Consider the following 12,372-nt stretch of genomic DNA (forward strand, 5'->3'; position numbering starts at 1 on the left):
TATATCCAAACGGACCGAAACGAGATTCCACTTGAGCCTTGTCACCTAGGAATTCTATCGGGTGCGGTCAAAATGATTTCCGAGCCTTGTTTGGAACAAACCGTGCACTTATCTTGCACTAATACTAATACTATCTCCAAACAGGACTGAAACAAGATTCCACTTGAGCCTCGTCACCTAGGAGTTCCATCTGGTGCTTCGAAATGATTTCCGAGCCTTGTTTGGCACAAACCGGGCACCTATCTTTCATTGATACTGAATACTATCTCTAAACGGACTGAAACAAGATTCCACTTGAGCCTCGTCACCTAGGAGTTCCATCGGGTGCGTACCAAAACGATTTCTGAGCCTATGGTACATTAGGCACAAACCATGCACCTATCTTGCACTAATACTAACACTAACTCCAAACGGACCGAAACAAGATTCCACTTAAGCCTCGTCATCTACGAGATCCATCGGGTGCTTCCGAAATGATTTCCGAGCCTTGTTTGGCACAAACCGTGCACCTATCTTGCACCTGATACTAACACTATCTCCAAAATGACAGAAACAAGATTGCACTTGAGCCTCATCACCTAGGAGTACCATCAGGTGCATCCAAAACAATTTCTGAACCGTGCATTAGGTACAAACCGTGCACCTATCTTGCACTGATACTAACACTATCTCCAAACGGTCCGAAAACAAGATTCCACTTGAGCCTCGTCACCCTAGGAGTTCTATCGGGTGCGGGCAAAATGATATCTGAGCCTTGTTTGGAACAAACTAGTGCACTTATCTTGCACTAATACTAACACGATCTCCAAACAGACTGAAACAAGATTCCACTTGAGCCTCATCACCTAGGAGTTCCATCGGGTGCATCTGAAATGATTTCTAAGCCTTGTTTGGCATAAACCGTGCACCTATATTGAGCTGATACTAACACTATCTCCAAATGGACCGAAACAAGATTTCACTTGAGCCTCATCACCTAGGAGTACCATCGAGTGTGTCCAAAACGATTTCTAGCCTATGGTACGTTTGGCACAGGCCGTGCACCTATCTTGCACTAATACTAACACTATATCTAAACGGACAAAAACGAGATTCCACTTGAGCCTCGTCACCTAGGAGTTCTATCGGGTGCAGTCAAAATGATTTCCTGAGCCTTGTTTGGAACAAACCGTGCACCTATCTTGCACTAATACTAACACTATCTCCAAACGGACTGAAACAAGATTCCACTTGAGCCTCGTCACCTAGGAGTACCATTGGGTGCGTCCAAAACGATTTCTGATCCTATGGTACGTTTGGCACAAACCGTGCACCTATCTTGCACTGATACTAACACTATCTCTAAATGGACCGAAACAAGATTCCACTTGAGCCTCATCACCTAGGAGTACCATCGGGTGCGTCCAAAATGATTTCTGATCCTATGGTACGTTTGGCACAAACCAGTGCACCTATCTTGCACTGATACTAACACTATCTCCAAACTAGGCCAAAACAAGATTCCACTTGAGCCTCGTCACCTTGGAGTTCTATCGGGTGCGGTCAAAATGATTTCCGAGCCTTGTTCGGAACAAACCATGCACCTGTCTTGCACTAATACTAACACTATGTCCAAACGGACCAAAACAAGATTCCACTTGAGCCTCGTCATCTAGGAGTTCCATCGGATGCTTCCGAAATGATTTTCGAGACTTGTTTGGCATAAACCATGCACCTATCTTGCACTAATACTAACACTATCTCCAAACGGACTGAAACAAGATTCCACTTGAGCCTCATCACCTAGGAGTACCATCGGGTGCGTCCAAAATGATTTCTGATCCTATGGTACGTTTGGCACAAACCGTGCACCTATCTTGCACTAATCCTAACACTATATCCAAACAGACCAAAATGAGATTCCACTTGAGCCTTGTCACCTAGGAGTTCTATCGGGTGCGGTCAAAATGATTTCAGAGCCTTGTTTGGAACAAACCGTGCACTTATCTTGCACTAATACTAATACTATCTCCAAATGGACTGAAACAAGATTCCACTTGAGCCTCATCTCCTAGGAGTTCCATCGGGTGCTTCTGAAATGATTTTCGAACCTTGTTTGGCACAAACCGTGCATCTATATTTCATTGATACTAACACTATCTCCAAATGGACTGAAACAAGATTCCACTTGAGCCTCATCACCTAGGAGTTCCATCGGGTGCGTCCAAAACGATTTCTGAGCCTATGGTACATTAGGCACAAACCATGCACCTATCTTGCACTAAAACTAACACTGTATCCAAACGGACCGAAATGAGATTTCACTTGAGCCTCGTCACCTAGGAGTTCTATCGGGTGCAGTCAAAATGATTTCCGAGCCTTGTTTGGAACATACCGTGCACCTATCTTGCACTAATACTAACAGTAACTCCAAACGGATCGAAACAAGATTCCACTTAAGCCTCGTCATCTACGAGATCCATCGGGTGCTTCCGAAATGATTTCCGAGCCTTGTTTGGAACAAACCGTGCACTTATCTTGCACTAATACTAATACTATCTCCAAACGGACTGAAAACAAGATTCCACTTGAGCCTCGTCTCCTAGGAGTTCCATCGGGTGCTTCTGAAATGATTTTCAAACCTTGTTTGGCACAAACCGTGCACCTATATTTCATTGATACTAACACTATCTCCAAATGGACTGAAACAAGATTCCACTTGAGCCTCATCACCTAGGAGTTCCATCGGGTGCGTCCAAAATGATTTCTGAGCCTATGGTACATTAGGCACAAACCATGCACCTATCTTGCACTAAAACTAACACTGTATCCAAACGGACCGAAATGAGATTTCACTTGAGCCTCGTCACCTAGGAGTTCTATCGGGTGCGGTCAAAATGATTTCCGAGCCTTGTTTGGAACATACCGTGCACCTATCTTGCACTAATACTAACAGTAACTCCAAACGGATCGAAATAAGATTCCACTTAAGCCTCGTCATCTACGAGATCCATCGGGTGCTTCCAAAATGATTTTCGAGCTTTGTTTGGCACAAACCATGCACCTATCTTGCACTGATACTAACACTATCTCCAAACGGACCGAAACAAGATTCCACTTGAGCCTCGTCACGTAGGAGTACCATCGGGTGTGTCCAAAACAATTTCTGAGCCTATGGTACGTTTGGCATAGACCGTGCACCCATCTTGCACAAATATGAACACTATATCCAAATGGACCGAAACGAGATTCCACTTGAGCCTCATCACCAAGGAGTTCTATCGGGTGCGGTCAAAATGATTTCTGAGCCTTGTTTGGAACAAACCGTGCACCTGTCTTGCACTAATACTAACACTATCTCCAAACGGACCAAAACAAGATTCCACTTGAGCCTCGTCACCTAGGAGTACCAACGGGTGCGTCCAAAATGATTTCTGAGCCTATGGTACATTAGGCACAAACCATGCACCTATCTTGCACTAAAACTAACACTGTATCCAAACGGACCGAAATGAGATTTCACTTGAGCCTCGTCACCTAGGAGTTCTATCGGGTGCAGTCAAAATGATTTCCGAGCCTTGTTTGGAACATACCGTGCACCTATCTTGCACTAATACTAACAGTAACTCCAAACGGATCGAAACAAGATTCCACTTAAGCCTCGTCATCTACGAGATCCATCGGGTGCTTCCGAAATGATTTCCGAGCCTTGTTTGGAACAAACCGTGCACTTATCTTGCACTAATACTAATACTATCTCCAAACGGACTAAAACAAGATTCCACTGAGCCTCGTCTCCTAGGAGTTCCATCGGGTGCTTCTGAAATGATTTTCAAACCTTGTTTGGCACAAACCGTGCACCTATATTTCATTGATACTAACACTATCTCCAAATGGACTGAAACAAGATTCCACTTGAGCCTCATCACCTAGGAGTTCCATCGGGTGCGTCCAAAATGATTTCTGAGCCTATGGTACATTAGGCACAAACCATGCACCTATCTTGCACTAAAACTAACACTGTATCCAAACGGACCGAAATGAGATTTCACTTGAGCCTCGTCACCTAGGAGTTCTATCGGGTGCGGTCAAAATGATTTCCGAGCCTTGTTTGGAACATACCGTGCACCTATCTGGCACTAATACTAATAGTAACTCCAAACGGATCGAAATAAGATTCCACTTAAGCCTCGTCATCTACGAGATCCATCGGGTGCTTCCAAAATGATTTTCGAGCTTTGTTTGGCACAAACCATGCACCTATCTTGCACTGATACTAACACTATCTCCAAACGGACCGAAACAAGATTCCACTTGAGCCTCATCACGTAGGAGTACCATCGGGTGTGTCCAAAACAATTTCTGAGCCTATGGTACGTTTGGCATAGACCATGCACCCATCTTGCACAAATATGAACACTATATCCAAATGGACCGAAACGAGATTCCACTTGAGCCTCATCACCAAGGAGTTCTATCGGGTGCGGTCAAAATGATTTCTGAGCCTTGTTTGGAACAAACCGTGCACCTGTCTTGCACTAATACTAACACTATCTCCAAACGGACCAAAACAAGATTCCACTTGAGCCTCGTCACCTAGGAGTACCAACGGGTGCGTCTAAAATGATTTCTGAGCCTATGGTACATTAGGCACAAACCATGCACCTATCTTGCACTAAAACTAACACTGTATCCAAACGGACCAAAATGAGATTTCACTTGAGCCTCGTCACCTAGGAGTTCTATCGGGTGCAGTCAAAATGATTTCTGAGCCTTGTTTGGAACATACCGTGCACCTATCTTGCACTAATACTAACAGTAACTCCAAACGGATCGAAACAAGATTCCACTTAAGCCTCGTCATCTACGAGATCCATCGGGTGCTTCCGAAATGATTTCCGAGCCTTGTTTGGAACAAACCGTGCACTTATCTTGCACTAATACTAATACTATCTCCAAACGGACTAAAACAAGATTCCACTTGAGCCTCGTCTCCTAGGAGTTCCATCGGGTGCTTCTGAAATGATTTTCAAACCTTGTTTGGCACAAACCGTGCACCTATATTTCATTGATACTAACACTATCTCCAAATGGACTGAAACAAGATTCCACTTGAGCCTCATCACCTAGGAGTTCCATCGGGTGCGTCCAAAATGATTTCTGAGCCTATGGTACATTAGGCACAAACCATGCACCTATCTTGCACTAAAACTAACACTGTATCCAAACGGACCGAAATGAGATTTCACTTGAGCCTCGTCACCTAGGAGTTCTATCGGGTGCGGTCAAAATGATTTCCGAGCCTTGTTTGGAACATACCGTGCACCTATCTTGCACTAATACTAATAGTAACTCCAAACGGATTGAAATAAGATTCCACTTAAGCCTCGTCATCTACGAGATCCATCGGGTGCTTCCAAAATGATTTTCGAGCTTTGTTTGGCACAAACCATGCACCTATCTTGCACTGATACTAACACTATCTCCAAACGGACCGAAACAAGATTCCACTTGAGCCTCGTCACGTAGGAGTACCATCGGGTGTGTCCAAAACAATTTCTAAGCCTATGGTACGTTTGGCATAGACCGTGCACCCATCTTGCACAAATATGAACACTATATCCAAATGGACCGAAACAAGATTCCACTTGAGCCTCATCACCAAGGAGTTCTATCGGGTGCGGTCAAAATGATTTCTGAGCCTTGTTTGGAACAAACCGTGCACCTGTCTTGCACTAATACTAACACTATCTCCAAACGGACCAAAACAAGATTCCACTTGAGCCTCGTCACCTAGGAGTACCAACGGGTGCGTCCAAAATGATTTCTGATCCTATGGTACGTTTGGCACAAACCATGCACCTATCTTGCACTGATACTAACACTATCTCCAAATGGACCAAAACAAGATTCCACTTGAGCCTCGTCACCTTGGAGTTCTATCGGGTGCGGTCAAAATGATTTCCGAGCCTTGTTTGGAACAAACCGTGCACCTGTCTTGCACTAATACTAACACTGTCTCCAAATGGACTGAAACAAGATTCCACTTGAGCCTCGTCATCTAGGAGTTCCATCGGGTGCTTCCAAAATGATTTCTGAGACTTGTTTGGCACAAACCATGCACCTATCTTGCACTAATACTAACACTATCTCCAAACGGACTGAAACAAGATTCCACTTGAGCCTCATCACCTAGGAGTACCATTGGGTGCGTCCAAAATGATTTCTGATCCTATGGTACGTTTGGCACAAACCGTGCACCTATCTTGCACAAATCCTAACACTATATCCAAACAGACCAAAACAAGATTCCACTTGAGCCTCGTCACCTAGGAGTTCTATCGGGTGCGGTCAAAATGATTTCCGAGCCTTGTTTGGAACAAACCATGCACTTATCTTGCACTAATACTAATACTATCTCCAAACGGACTGAAACAAGATTCCACTTGAGCCTCGTCACCTAGGAGTTCCATCGGGAGCTTTCGAAATGATTACCAAGCCTTGTTTGGCACAAACCGGGCACCTATCTTTCATTGATACGAACACTATCTCCAAACGGACTGAAACAAGATTCCACATGAGCCTCGTCACCTAGGAGTTCCATCGGTTGCGTCCAAAACAATTTCTGAGCCTATGGTACATTAGACACAAACCATGCACCTATCTTGCACTAATACTAACACTAACTCCAAATGGACCGAAACAAGATTCCACTTAAGCCTTGTCATCTACGAGATCATCGGGTGCTTCCGAAATGATTTCCGAGCCTTGTTTGGCACAAACCGTGCACCTATCTTGCACTGATACTAACACTATCTCCAAACGGACCAAAACAAGATTCCACTTGAGCCTCGTCACCTAGGAGTACCATCGGGTGCGTCCAAAATGATTTCTGAGCCTATGGTACGTTTGGCACAGACCGTGCACCCATCTTGCACTAATACTAACACAATATCCAAACAGACCGAAACAAGATTCCACTTGAGCCTCGTCACCAAGGAGTTCTATCGGGTGTGGTCAAAATGATTTCCGAGCCTTGTTTGGAACAAACCGTGCACCTGTCTTGCACTAATACTAACACTATCTCCAAACGGACCAAACCAAGATTCCACTTGAGCCTCGTCACCTAGGAGTACCATCAGGTGTGTCCAAAATGATTTCTGATCCTATGGTACATTTGGCACAAACCGTGCACCTATCTTGCACTGATACTAACACTATCTCCAAACGGACCGAAACAAGATTCCACTTGAGCCTCGTCACTAGGAGTTCTATCGGGTGCGATCAAAATGATTTCCGAGCCTTGTTTGGAACAAACCATGCACCTGTCTTGCACAAATACTAACACTATCTCCAAACGGACCGAAACAAGATTCCACTTGAGCCTCGTCATCTAGGAGTTCTATCGGGTGCTTCCAAAATGATTTCCGAGACTTTGTTGGCACAAACCGTGCACCTATCTTGCACTGATACTAAGACTATCTCCAAATGGACTGAAACAAGATTCCACTTGAGCCTCATCACATAGGAGTACCATCGGGTGCGTCCAAAACTATTTATGATCCTATGGGTACGTTTGGCACAAACCGTGCACCTATCTTGCACTGATACTAAACACTATCTCCAAACGGACCGAAACAAGATTCCACTTGAGCCTCGTCACCTAGGAGTACCATCGGGTGCGTCCAAAATGATTTCTAATCCTATGGTACGTTTGGCACAAAAACCGTGCACCTATCTTGCACTAATCCTAACACTATATCCAAATGGACCAAAACGAGATTCCACTTGAGCCTCGTCACCTAGGAGTTCTATCGGGTGTGGTCAAAATGATTTCTGAGCCTTGTTGGAACAAACCGTGCACTTATCTTGCACTAATACTAATACTAATACTATCTCCAAACAGACTGAAACAAGATTCCACTTGAGCCTCATCACCTAGGAGTTCCATCGGGTGCTTCTGAAATGATTTCCAGAGCTTGTTTGGCACAAACCCTGCACCTATCTTTCATTGATACTAACACTATCTCCAAACGGACTGAAACAAGATTCCACTTGAGCCTCGTCACCTAGGAGTTCCATCGGGTGCGTCCAAAACGATTTCTGAGCCTATGGTACATTAGGCACAAACTATGCACCTATCTTGCACTAAAACTAACACTATATCCAAACGGACCGAAACGAGATTTCACTTGAGCCTCGTCACCTAGGAGTTCTATCGGGTGCGGTCAAAATGATTTCCGAGCCTTGTTTGGAACAAACCGTGCACCTATCTTGCACTAATACTAACACTAACTCCAAACAGATCGAAACAAGATTCCACTTAAGCCTCATCATCTACGAGATCCATCGGGTGCTTTCAAAATGATTTCCGAGCCTTGTTTGGCACAAACCGTGCACCTATCTTGCACTGATACTAACACTATCTCCAAACGGACCGAAACAAGATTCCACTTGAGCCTCGTTACCTAGGAGTACCATCAGGTGCGTCCAAAATGATTTCTCTGCCTATGGTATGTTTAGCACAGACCGTGCACCCAACTTGCACTAATACTAACACTATATCCAAATGGACCGAAACGAGATTCCACTTGAGCCTCGTCACCAAGCAGTTCTATCGGGTGCGGTCAAAATGATTTCCGAGCCTTGTTTGGAACAAACCGTGCACCTATCTTGTACTAATACTAACACTATCTCCAAATGGACTGAAACAAGATTCCACTTGAGCCTCGTCACCTAGGAGTACCATTGGGTGCGTCCAAAACGATTTCTGATCCAATGGTATGCTTGGCACAAACCGTGTACCTATCTTGCACTAATACTAACACTATCTCCAAGCGGACCGAAACAAGATTCCACTTGAGCCTCATCACCTAGGAGTACCATCGGGTGCGTCCAAAATGATTTCTGATCCTATGGTACGTTTGGCACAAACCGTGCACCTATCTTGCACTGATGCTAACACTATCTCCAAACGGACCGAAACAAGATTCCACTTGAGCCTCGTCACCTTGGAGTACCATCGGGTGCGTCCAAAATGATTTCTGATCCTATGGTACGTTTGGCACAAATCGTGCACCTATCTTGCACTGATACTAACACTATCTCCAAATGGACCGAAACAAGATTCCACTTGAGCCTCGTCACCTTAGAGTTCTATCGGGTGCGGTCAACATGATTTCCGAGCCTTGTTTGGAACAAACCGTGCACCTGTCTTGCACTAATACTAACACTATCTCCAAACGGACCGAAACAAGATTCCACTTGAGCCTCGTCATCTAGGAGTTCCATTGGGTGCTTCTGAAATGATTTCTGAGACTTGTTTGGCACAAACCGTGCACCTATCTTGCACTAATACTAACACTATCTCCAAACGGACTAAAACAAGATTCCACTGGAGCCTCGTCACCTAGGAGTACCATCGGGTGCGTCCAAAATGATTTCTGATCCTATGGTACGTTTGGCACAAACCGTGCACCTATCTTGCACAAATCCTAACACTATATCCAAACGGACCGAAACGAGATTCAACTTGAGCCTCGTCACCTAGGAGTTCTATCGGGTGCTGTCAAAATGATTTCCGAGCCTTGTTTGGAACAAACCGTGCACTTATCTTGCACTAATACTAATACTATCTCCAAACAGACTAAAACAAGATTCCACTTGAGCCTCATCACCTAGGAGTTCCATCGGGTGCTTCCGAAATGATTCCCGAGCCTTGTTTGGCACAAACCGGGCACCTATCTTTCATTGATACGAACACTATCTCCAAACAGACTGAAACAAGATTCCACTTGAGCCTCGTCACCTAGGAGTTCCATCAGGTGCGTCCAAAACAATTTCTGAGCCTATGGTACATTAGGCACAAACCATGCACCTATATTACACTAATACTAACACTAACTCCAAATGGACAGAAACAAGATTCCAATTAAGCCTTGTCATCTACGAGATCCATCGGGTGCTTCTGAAATGATTTCCGAGCCTTGTTTGGCACAAACCATGCACCTATCTTGCACTGATACTAACACTATCTCCAAACGGACCGAAACAAGATTCCACTTGAGCCTCATCACCTAGGAGTACCATCGGGTGCGTCCAAAATGATTTCTGAGTCTATGGTACGTTTGGCACAGACCGTGCACCCATCTTGCACTAATACTAACACTATTTCCAAACAGACCGAAATGAGATTCCACTTGAGCCTCGTCACCAAGGAGTTCTATCGGGTGTGGTCAAAATGATTTCTGAGCCTTGTTTGGAACAAATCGTGCACCTGTCTTGCACTAATACTAACACTATCTCCAAACGGACCAAAACAAGATTCCACTTGAGCCTCGTCACCTAGGAGTACCATCGGGTGCGTCCAAAATGATTTCTGATCCTATGGTACGTTTGGCACAAACCGTGCACCTATCTTGCACTGATACTAACACTATCTCCAAATAGACCGAAACAAGATTCCACTTGAGCCTCGTCATCTAGGAGTTCCATCGGGTGCTTCCGAAATGATTTCTGAGACTTGTTTGGCACAAACCGTGCACCTATCTTGCACTAATACTAACACTATCTCTAAATGGATTGAAACAAGATTCCATTTGAGCCTCGTCACCTAGGAGTACCATCGGGTGCGTCCAAAATGATTTCTGATCCTATGGTACGTTTGGCACAAACCGTGCACCTATCTTGCACTAATCCTAACACTATATCCAAATGGACCAAAACAAGATTCCACTTGAGCCTCGTCACCTAGGAGTTCTATCAGGTGCGGTCAAAATGATTTCTGAGCCTTGTTTGGAACAAACCATGCACTTATCTTGCACTAATACTAATACTAATACTAATACTATCTCCAAACAGACTGAAACAAGATTCCACTTGAGCCTCGTCACCTAGGAGTTCCATCGGGTGCTTCTGAAATGATTTCCGAGCCTTGTTTGGCACAAACCGTGCACCTATCTTTCATTGATACTAACACTATCTCCAAACGGTCTGAAACAAGATTCCACTTGAGCCTCGTCACCTAGGAGTTCCATCGGGTGCGTCCAAAATGATTTCTGAGCTTACGGTACATTAGGCACAAACCATGCACCTATCTTGCACTAAAACTAACACTATATCCAAACGGACCGAAACGAGATTTCACTTGAGCCTCGTCACCTAGGAGTTCTATCGGGTGCGGTCAAAATGATTTCCGAGCCTTGTTTGGAACAAACCGTGCACCTATCTTGCACTAATGCTAACACTAACTCCAAACAGATCGAAACAAGATTCCACTTAAGCCTCGTCATCTACGAGATCCATCGGGTGCTTTCGAAATGATTTCTGAGCCTTGTTTGGCACAAACCGTGCACCTATCTTGCACTGATACTAACACTATCTCCAAACAGACCGAAACAAGATTCCACTTGAGCCTCGTTACCTAGGAGTACCATCGGGTGCGTCCAAAATGATTTCTGAGCCTATGGTATGTTTGGCACAGACCGTGCACCCATCTTGCACTAATACTAACACTATATCCAAATGGACCGAAACAAGATTCCACTTGAGCCTCGTCACCATGCAGTTCTATCGGGTGCGGTCAAAATGATTTCCGAGCCTTGTTTGGAACAAACCATGCACCTGTCTTGCACTAATACTAACACTATCTCCAAACGGGCCGGAACAAGATTCCACTTGAGCCTCATCACCTAGGAGTACCATTGGGTGCGTCCAAAACGATTTTTGATCCTATGGTATGCTTGGCACAAACCGTGCACCTATCTTGCACTAATACTGACACTATCTCCAAACGGACCAAAATAAGATTCCACTTGAGCCTCAGCACCTAGGAGTACCATCGGGTGTGTCCAAAATGATTTCTGATCCTATGGTACGTTTGGCACAAACCGTGCACCTATCTTGCACTGATACTAACACTATCTCCAAACGGACTGAAACAAGATTCCACTTGAGCCTCGTCACCTTGGAGTACCATCGGGTGCGTCCAAAATGATTTCTGATCCTATGGTACATTTGGCACAAACCATGCACCTATCTTGCACTGATACTAACACTATCTCCAAATGGACCGAAACAAGATTTCACTTGAGCCTCGTCACCTTGGAGTTCTATCGGGTGCGGTCAAAATGATTTCTGAGCCTTGTTTGGAACAAACCATGCACCTGTCTTGCACTAATACTAACACTATCTCCAAACAGACCGAAACAAGATTCCACTTGAGCCTCGTCATCTAGGAGTTCCATGGGGTGCTTCTGAAATGATTTCTGAGACTTGTTTGGCACAAACCGTGCACCTATCTTGCACTAATACTAACACTATCTCCAAACGGACTAAAACAAGATTCCACTTGAGCCTCGTCACCTAGGAGTACCATCGGGTGCGTCCAAAATG

Source organism: Miscanthus floridulus, chromosome 4 (assembly GCF_019320115.1).
Source record: "Miscanthus floridulus cultivar M001 chromosome 4, ASM1932011v1, whole genome shotgun sequence".
In the NCBI taxonomy this organism is placed as follows: domain Eukaryota; kingdom Viridiplantae; phylum Streptophyta; class Magnoliopsida; order Poales; family Poaceae; genus Miscanthus; species Miscanthus floridulus.